The sequence below is a fragment of the Chenopodium quinoa genome, unplaced genomic scaffold (genome assembly GCF_001683475.1).
Source record: "Chenopodium quinoa cultivar QQ74 unplaced genomic scaffold, ASM168347v1, whole genome shotgun sequence".
Classification (NCBI taxonomy): Eukaryota; Viridiplantae; Streptophyta; class Magnoliopsida; order Caryophyllales; family Amaranthaceae; genus Chenopodium; species Chenopodium quinoa.
Window position 1 is genome coordinate 594,821 of NW_018744068.1, and position 9,181 is coordinate 604,001.

Below are 9,181 nucleotides of genomic sequence, written 5' to 3' on the forward strand. Positions count from 1 at the left end.
GCAGATCGCTTGCTACCAGCTCCAGGATCCAATGGAACAGTACTTTTAGAAACTCTAAGTAGTGTTCTATTGGAATCTGAAGTTGCTGGTCTAATAGTATCTTCATAGTATAAAATAGCCTCAGCATCACTTCGGGGTGACCACAATAAGGATGAACAAGTCTCGACGCCGAAGTAACTAGCTCATCAACCTTTCGAATCGGGCTTGGATTGAAGGAAGTACCTGAGTTTCTCAAATTAGTCAAAATTATATCAAATGGTTCATAAACAGTCTTCTACTGTGCTTGTTGAGGTGCAGGAGTGTTCTGCTTCCTCTTTCGTGACATCGGAGCTTAAGATAGATGAAGAAACCGATCAAAATCGAAGAACCATAGAGAAGAGAGAAGAGAGAAAGTCAACGAAAGTCAAACCTCTGATTCGGATCAAGTTGTCTTGTGACAAAGAGGGCGCCTTTTCCAATCAAAGGAGCCAGGGTTACATTACAAATCTAAACAAATAGATATGAAATATCACCTCATTCAAGAGATCATTGGCTAGCGCGCGGGATGTCAAGATCTGCAAAGTTTCATATGAGTGAGAGTATCACTTACCTACTTACTAAACCCCTTCCACAGGCCAAGGTATGAGAGTCATACTAAAGTATTGGATAAAAACAAGTTATGTAATTTAAGTTGTATATGTTTTGAGAAAACTTATTACATAAGTAATACATTAACTTGCAGAATTATGTTTAATTAGAAATTTTCATTTCTCTTATTTAATTATGGTTTTTGAAATTAAATAAAATGTCCAAAATAATTATGAATTGATGGGATCATCAAATCGATGATTTGGTGAATGAAACCCCACAGGTGAACTAAATTCATATATTATTTAAGTTCCTAGTTCAAAATCATTAAGTTGGACATAAATGATTTCAATAAATGGACTGGCATGTAATATTGATTGGATAGCGCAGTTTCATGGGCTATAGGGGCGTAAAGATACTCGTTTAATCACATGGGTATGCATGAATGATGCATGATCTAACTATTGACCTACTTTGAAGATCAAAATAGAACTTTTGGATATATTAGTGGATTCCTTTGACATGAGGGTAACACTAATTTCATTCAATGATTGATTTAACTGTGGTACATCCAAACGTCATTCCGTAAGAGGGGACTATAAAACATGTTTCCTGGTTACTTCAAAAGTTGAGTGGGAGCTTTGGTTGCCGCAAGATTGGATAGAGTCTACCAATTTAATTAGGAAATGTGTCATGGCCGCTTGAAGAGGGAGAACTCAGAAAATACGTGGCCGCGTTCAAAAACATTACTCAGTAATCATTTGGTTTTGTAATTCTAACTCAGATTTCAAGAAATGATTTTTAGATTAATATGATCTCGACATGAAATGTAATCATATTATCAAATTGATACATATTGACTTAAGGAAGTTGAATATTGCACACTTGTCTCAGACAAGTAGGAGATTCAAGGATTTATGTCTTCGTCAAGTGCAATTACTAGATATATAATGGATCAAATTATGGAGATAATTAAGCTCGTCCATTTCGGTCATCGTTATATCATAGCTAGAGGTACTAACGATCTTTGGGCTAATAAAATAGGCCAAAGCCCGATTGGACGGATCCTATAAGGTCACACAAAGGGCCTAGATCAAACATAAGAGGACGAGGCCCATGATGGGCCTCATCACTCTAGGTGGTCGGCCATGAGGATGGTTTAGAGGGTTTATGGGCTTCCTAACCTAGTCTAATTATAATAGGATTATAAATAGACTAGGTGCCTAGGTTTTTACATAGAATAGTTTTACTGTTAAGTTGAAACCCTAATTAGCAAACATGAAACCAAGCCTCTCAAACCTCCCTCTCTTTCACGGCTCTCTCCTTCCCTTGGGCGCTGGTTGTGTGCTCGTGGTGGTGGTGTTCATGTGGTGTCCGGTTGTCCAAGAAATATGGTGATCGTTGTAGGGTTTGGTAGTGACCCGTTACTACGCGGAAGGAAACCCACCAAGACTCGCCCCTTAATTAAAGCAATTAACAAGCATAATAAACTTAATCAAAAAAGATTAAGAACAAGAATTATACCTTTGACGCGTGCTTCGCTCCCAAAGAGCTCTTACTTCAAAATCCCTAAAAGACGAGATCTCCGACGGATCGTACCCTCGACCCGACCCGAGCGTCCTAAGTCTTGAAGGTTAGTCAAGACCCGGACAAAATAACTATGAGTTTTACGAATCAAAGGTTTACTCTTTCTTAGAGTTGCCTTTTTAATTCCACTCAAGGTTATATTTTGAAAATCCCAACCAAGTGGGTATTTGTAGAGAATGGGGACTTGAAACCCCTTTTCATGATCAATGTGGGATCATGTGCAATTGCAATAATTTATTTAATTCCAAAATAAATAATTAGGCAAAAGCAATCACAAGCCAACAAGTGGCAAAAGGAGAGAATGGGTTAGGTTAGGACCATAACCCATGGGGGGGACCATTGCCTTGCTCCCCAAGGGAAGCTTGGTGGCTTTGATCCCCACCTCTCCTTAAACCGCCACTCACAAGGGGGTGCTGAACTGCTGCCAGCTAGCATGTGCCAACCAGCCCATCCAGCTAGCATGTGCTTGCCCAGCAGCCTCGCATGCTTGGTGCTAGGCTGTGCTAGGCGCTGGTGCTGGCCAGTGCTAGCTTGCTGGGCGCTGCTGGCAGCCTAGCACTCCCCAACGCACGAACATGCCTCGCACTCCCAGCATGCGTGCTGTTAGCGAGCCACGCATGTTGGCCCCCTTTGCCTCGCACACCATGCACACACCTTTGCATCACCCCTCGCACGAGCCACGCACCAAGCGCAGCGTGCATTGGCCTCGCACCACACACACGCCCACGCATCACACAGCAGTCTTGGTGCGTGGTGATGCTTGGCTGCTGTGCGTGGCCTAGCACAATGCTGGCGCCCAGGCCCTCGCATATGGTGCGATGCTTGGTGCTGCCATGCGAAGGCTAGCACACAAGCCAACAACCACATGGTGCGCCAATGCTGGGCAGGCACCCATGCTAGCACTTGGTGCCTTCGATGGTGCTGCCATGCCAGGCACGCACACACGCAGCACCCAGTGCCTGCGATGGATTTCTAGGTGTGCTTGGTAGCTGCGATGGCTTGCTAGGTGCGCCTGGTGCCTGCGATAGGTTGCCTGGTGCGCCTGGTGCCTGCAATAGGTTTCCAGGTACGCCTGGTGCCTGCTATGGCTTGCTAGGTGCGCCTGGTGCGCCTATTGCTTGCGATAGGCTGCCAGGCTGTGCCTAGGCTGCGACAGTGCCTAGCACACCATGGTGCGCCTAGCACACACATGGTGCGCCTAGGCTTGCGATGAGCTAGCCTAGCCTAGCTACGGCTACGCTCATACTTGTTGCTTGTGATTTTGCGACGTTCGGTCTCGACGCCCTAAGCTCGATTTTTGACGTCTGTATTCGTAAAACTCTGTCGACTCATTAAATCCTTTCGGAGTAATTCGTCGTCTCGGACCGGTGATTCGATTGGGTTCGACCCGAAGGGTTCAGTTAAGATCAAGCTGTAATATCAATTGTACCTCGATATTACTGATCGGAAGCGGCCTCCACCTAGGCATTCCGATCACTTGACCTTACTGAAGAATTCGCTCTGTAATAATTCTGAACCCTCTATCGGAAGAATACACTTGTTGGAAGGACACCATTCCTTTCAATCTCCCACTTGTCCTTCCGGAAAAGTGTGCATATAATGTATAGCTCATTTTCTATGTCACTTAATGTTTCTTCGTGAACTATAAGGTAAGATTCTTTGTCATCCTTATTACGTTCAGAAGTGTTTCTCGATCTCCGAGTTCGACTGTCAATAAGCAGATGATTTCTAAAATCCATCTTAGCATGGCCATGCATTTTCACAGTCTAGCTCTTCGAGCGGCCTTGTAAACAACAAAACATTTTCCCTATTGTTAGTAGGGGCACAATCCCAGTCTTGTATTGTAAGTTCTTCTTACTAAGAGGACATAGTCTCCTGAGTGTTCCCGTTATAATCCCCAGTTACGGCAGACGTTTGGAAACATCGAAGAGTCTAGTATTCAAATAAGAAAACTTCACAGTACTCATGGTCGGAGGAAATAAGTTCCGATAGTCATAATGAGAAATGTAGTTATGACAAAATTTAAATTTTCTTAAAGTACTCTCATAGGTCTTATCTAGTACAGTTCCAAACTGTGCCTGTGCAAATGATTTATGACTGTCACGTCCTCGCAGCACAAGAAACGGTGCTGTAAATCATACTACATACTAATTCTATGGCGGTCATCAATCGTCCATCTGTTAGATGACCTCGATTAGGGACAATTTTCGATTTAATATTCAATGTTCACTTAACAGGTGTTTCTTTATCCAAGACATGGTCTTGATACCCTGTTTTGAATATTTTCGTAAATCGAATGGACTCATTATTTAATTCTAAACCACAATTAAATAGTAATGGAGTGAATGATAATTTTGCAAAAAAATTAATTACTCCATTAATGAATGGTTTTAATACAGTGTTTTACATTAAATATCCTATTTAATTAAAACACATGTACAGGGAATTTCAAAGCCAGTCTCCAACATGCTTGATTCCCATTGCCTCAATGTGCTTGTTGTGTTTCACTTGAGGCAAAGGTTTAGTCAAAGGATCGGCTACATTATCATCCGTGCCGATCTTACAAATTCTAATTTCACCTTCGGATTTCCATTCCCTTATCATGTGAAATCCCCTTTTCATGTGTTTGACCTTCTGGTGTTCTCTCGGCTCCCTGACCTGAGCGATAGCTCCATTGTTATCACAATATAGGTCTATCGGCCCCTTGATTGAGGGTACAACACCAAGTTCGCTAATGAACTTGCGAATCCAAACAGCTTCCTTGGCAGCTTCTGAAGCGGCCAAGTACTCGGCTTCAGTTGTAGAGTCTGCAGTGGTGCTCTGCCTGGCACTCTTCCAGCTAAACGCTCCTCCATTTAGACAGAATATGTACCCCGATTGTGACTTGAAGTAGTCTCTGTCAGTCTGGAAGCTAGCGTCGGTGTAACCTTCAACAACCAGTTCTTTGTGGTCTCCATACACCAGGAATTTATCCTTGTTCCTTTTCAGGTACTTAAGGATGTTCTTGGCCGCAGTCCAATGCGCCTCTCCTGGGTTCGATTGGTATCGACTCGTTGCACTCAAGGCATACGATACATCTGGCCTTGTACATATCATGGCATACATGATCAATCCGATTAGCGAAGCATATGGGATCTGATTCATTCTTTCTCGCTCAATAGGCGTCTGTGGACACTGTTTCTTGCTGAGAGTTATGCCATGGGACATGGGTAAATGCCCTCTTTTGGCATTCTCCATGTTGAATTGAGCCAGTACCTTATCAAAGTAAGTACTTTGGCTTAATCCAATCATCCTCTTAGATCTATCCCTGTAGATCTTGATGCCCAATATGTACTGTGCCTCTCCTAAGTCCTTCATTGAAAAGCACTTTCCCAACCAGCCCTTTACGGACTCCAACAATTTTGTGCTGTTTCCAATGAGTAGTATGTCATCGGCATACGGGACTAGGAATGCAATATCACTCCCACTGAACTTCTTGTATACACAAGACTCATCTAGATTCTTGATAAAACCAAACTTGCTAATGGCTTCATCAAATCGCAGATTCCAACTTCTGCTGGCTTGCTTTAGTCCATAAATGGACTTCTTCAGCTTGCAAACCTTTCCAGCGTTGCCTGGATCGACAAAATCTTTTGGCTGTGTCATATACACAGTTTCTTCCAAAATTCCATTAAGGAAGGCGGTTTTGACATCCATTTGCCATATTTCATAATCGTAATATGCAGCAATCGCTAGGATGATCCGGACGGATTATAGCATTGCAACTGGTGAAAAAGTTTCATCACAGTCAATCCCGTGGACTTTCTATAACCTTTTGCCACCAGTCTAGCTTTGTATATTGATACATTTTCATCCTTGTCTGTCTTCACTTTGAAGATCCATTTGCAACCAATGGGTGTATAACCCTCGGACAAATTCACCAAGTCCCAAACTTGATTTTCAGACATGGAGTCCATCTCGGATTTCATGGCCTCTTGCCATTTTGCAGAGTCGGGGCTCGCCATAGCTTGCTTGTATGTCGCTGGCTCATCACCATCCATAACTAGGATGTCTTGATCATCAGTTAAGACGATACCGAGGTATCTGTCTGGTTGAGATCTTTGCCGTTGCGACCTGCGTAGGGTAATCGGTTGAGCATTTACATTGTCTGTTTGATTCTGACCAATCTTCTTAGATGCTTCCAAAGTATCTAGATTGTTAGTTTTGTCAGGTTGACATTGTTGCTCGTCCTCTCGAACTTCGTCGAGTTCGATTTTCCTCCCACTTATCATTTTGGAAAGCTGGTCCTCCTCTAAAAAGACACCATCACGAGCAACAAACACTTTGTTCTCGGATTTATTGTAGAAGTAATACCCCTTGGTTTCTTTTGGATATCCCACAAAGAAACACTTATCCGATTTGGGGTGAAGTTTATCCGAAATTAATCGCTTGACATATGCTTCGCATCCCCAAATCTTGAGAAAAGACAACCTAGGAGGTTTCTCAGTCCATAATTCATATGGAGGCTTTTCAACAGCTTTTGACGGAGCTCTATTTAGTGTTAGTGCTGCTGTTTGTAGCGCATGTCCCCAGAAAGAGATAGTGAGTTCACTAAGACCCATCATTGATCGAACCATGTCTAACAAGGTCCAATTCCTCCGTTCGGACACTCCGTTCCATTGAGGAGTTCCGGGAGGTGTTAACTCTGAAAGAATGCCATTTTCTTTCATGTGATCGTCGAATTCATGGCTTAAATATTCGCCACCTCGATCCGATCTAAGTGCTTTAATTTTCTTGCCAAGTTGATTTTCAACTTCTTTCTGAAATTCTTTGAATTTCTCAAAGGATTCAGATTTATTCGACATTAAGTAGACATAGCCATATCTACTATAATCGTCGGTGAAAGTGATGAAATATCGGTAACCTTGTCTTGTGGGTGTGCTCATTGGTCCACATACATCCGTGTGTATTAGACTAATAAGTCACTTGCCCTTTCTCCCAACTTGGAGAATGGCTGTTTTATCATCTTGCCTAATAAGCATCCTTCGCAATTTTCAAACGACTCTAAGTCGAATGAGTCAAGAACACCTTCTTGAAGAAGTTTCTTGATGCGTTTGATGTTAATATGGCCAAGACGACAATGCCACAAGTAGGTTTGATTCGACTCGATGGTCTTAGCCCTTTTGGCAGTATTCTCGATGATATAAACCTGTTTGTCTAGTGAAATCAAATAAAGACCATTTTCTAAATGTGCCTTACCATATATAACATTATCAAAATATATAAAACAACTATTGTTTTTGATTCGAAATTCGAATCCTTTGGCATCCAACGCCGATATTGAAATAATGTTTTTGGTCACTCTAGGAACATGATAACAGTTTTCAAGTTCTAGAACAAGCCCTGTGGGCAAAGACAAACAGAGAGTTCCAACGGAGACGGTAGACATCCTTGCTCCATTGCCGACCCGAAGCTCGACCTTTCCCTTCTCTAGCCTCCTACTTATCCTTAGTCCCTGAGCATTGGAACAAAGGTGTGAGCCACATCCGGTATCCAATACCCATGATGTTTTGCTAGCGAAGTTTATGTCTATAACAAAAATACCTGATGAAGAAGCAACGTTGCCGTTCTTCTTATCTTTCTTGAATTTGAGGCAGTCCCGTTTCCAATGTCCCTTCTTCTTGCAGTAGAAACATTCGAAATTAGATTTAGAATAAGCTGCCTTCTTGTCCTTGCTTCCCTTGGCAGATTTTGACTTAGGCAGGAATTTCTTCTTTTTCCCTTTAAATCTCTTCTTTTTGCACGCACATTTGAATGGCTTGCCCTTCCTCACCATGATCACGTCATGCTTACCCTCATCCTTGAGGGTTTGCTCGGCTTGCTTCAACATACCATGAAGCTCGGTGAGGGTTTTCTCTATACTATACATATTATAGTTCATCTTGAACTGATCATAGCCTTTGTGAAGGGAGTGGAGAATGATGTCAATTGCCATTTCGGTTGAATACCCAACATCAAGCCTTTCCATGTTTTCAAATAATCCAATCATTTTGAGAACATGTGGGCTGACTGGCTCTCCTTTCTTGAGCTTGCTCTCAAGGATCTGCCTGTGGGTTTCGAACCTTTCAGTTCGGGGCTGCTATTGGAACATATTCTGAAGCTCAGAAATGATCTCAAAAGCTGTCTCCTTTTGAAACAAAGTCTTTTGAGGATCCGGAGACATTGTGGCCAACATAATGCATTTGACATCCCGATTGGCACTTTGCCATCGATTAAGGGCAGCTTGAGTGACCTCCTCATTGGGAGCGTCGGGCATTTCCTCATCAAGGACTTATTCCTTTTGCTCCTGCATTAGTACAATGCGGAGATTTCTTTGCCAATCAAGAAAGTTTGGCCCGCTCAACTTCTCCTTGTCGAGAATTGAGCGCAAAGAGAATTGGTTGTTGTTTGAGTTACTTGCAGACATGGTTCTACAATTGAAAGAATTTGAAGTGAAAAACCATTCATACATCAATAAGTTGAAACTTAAAACGTTCATGCATATATACAAACTTATTGAGCATTTTATCCACACATTTAAAATTGTCCCTTATGGGCGAGAATAATTTGATTCCGAGATCCCAAAGATCAAGAAATGGTTAAGCATGCTTTGGCTTGTCTTAATCATTTAATATCTTAAGGTAAGCAATCCAGTTGCTAATAGCTCCAAGCTACTCTCGGTTTGATAAAATGTCGCATCTAATGCATTCTTGACATTTTATCTCTTTTTCCACGACATCTAAGGACTTCTTACTGATATCGTTGAGCTTAACCAAGACAACTTGTATACCTAGTATACCTTACGTTCCTAGGGAAGTAGTGATGCCTCGCTTTGGCGTAATCCATCACGTACGCGCATTAGTTCGGTAAGTGTTGTTCTTGGAACGGCAAATTTTAGCTCAATATTATTAAAGGGACCTAGGGTTTCTATGTTGGTTGATTTAAGTGAACTTAACTAATCGTCGCAACATAATAGAAAACCTAGACATGCATCTAGCAATCATATATA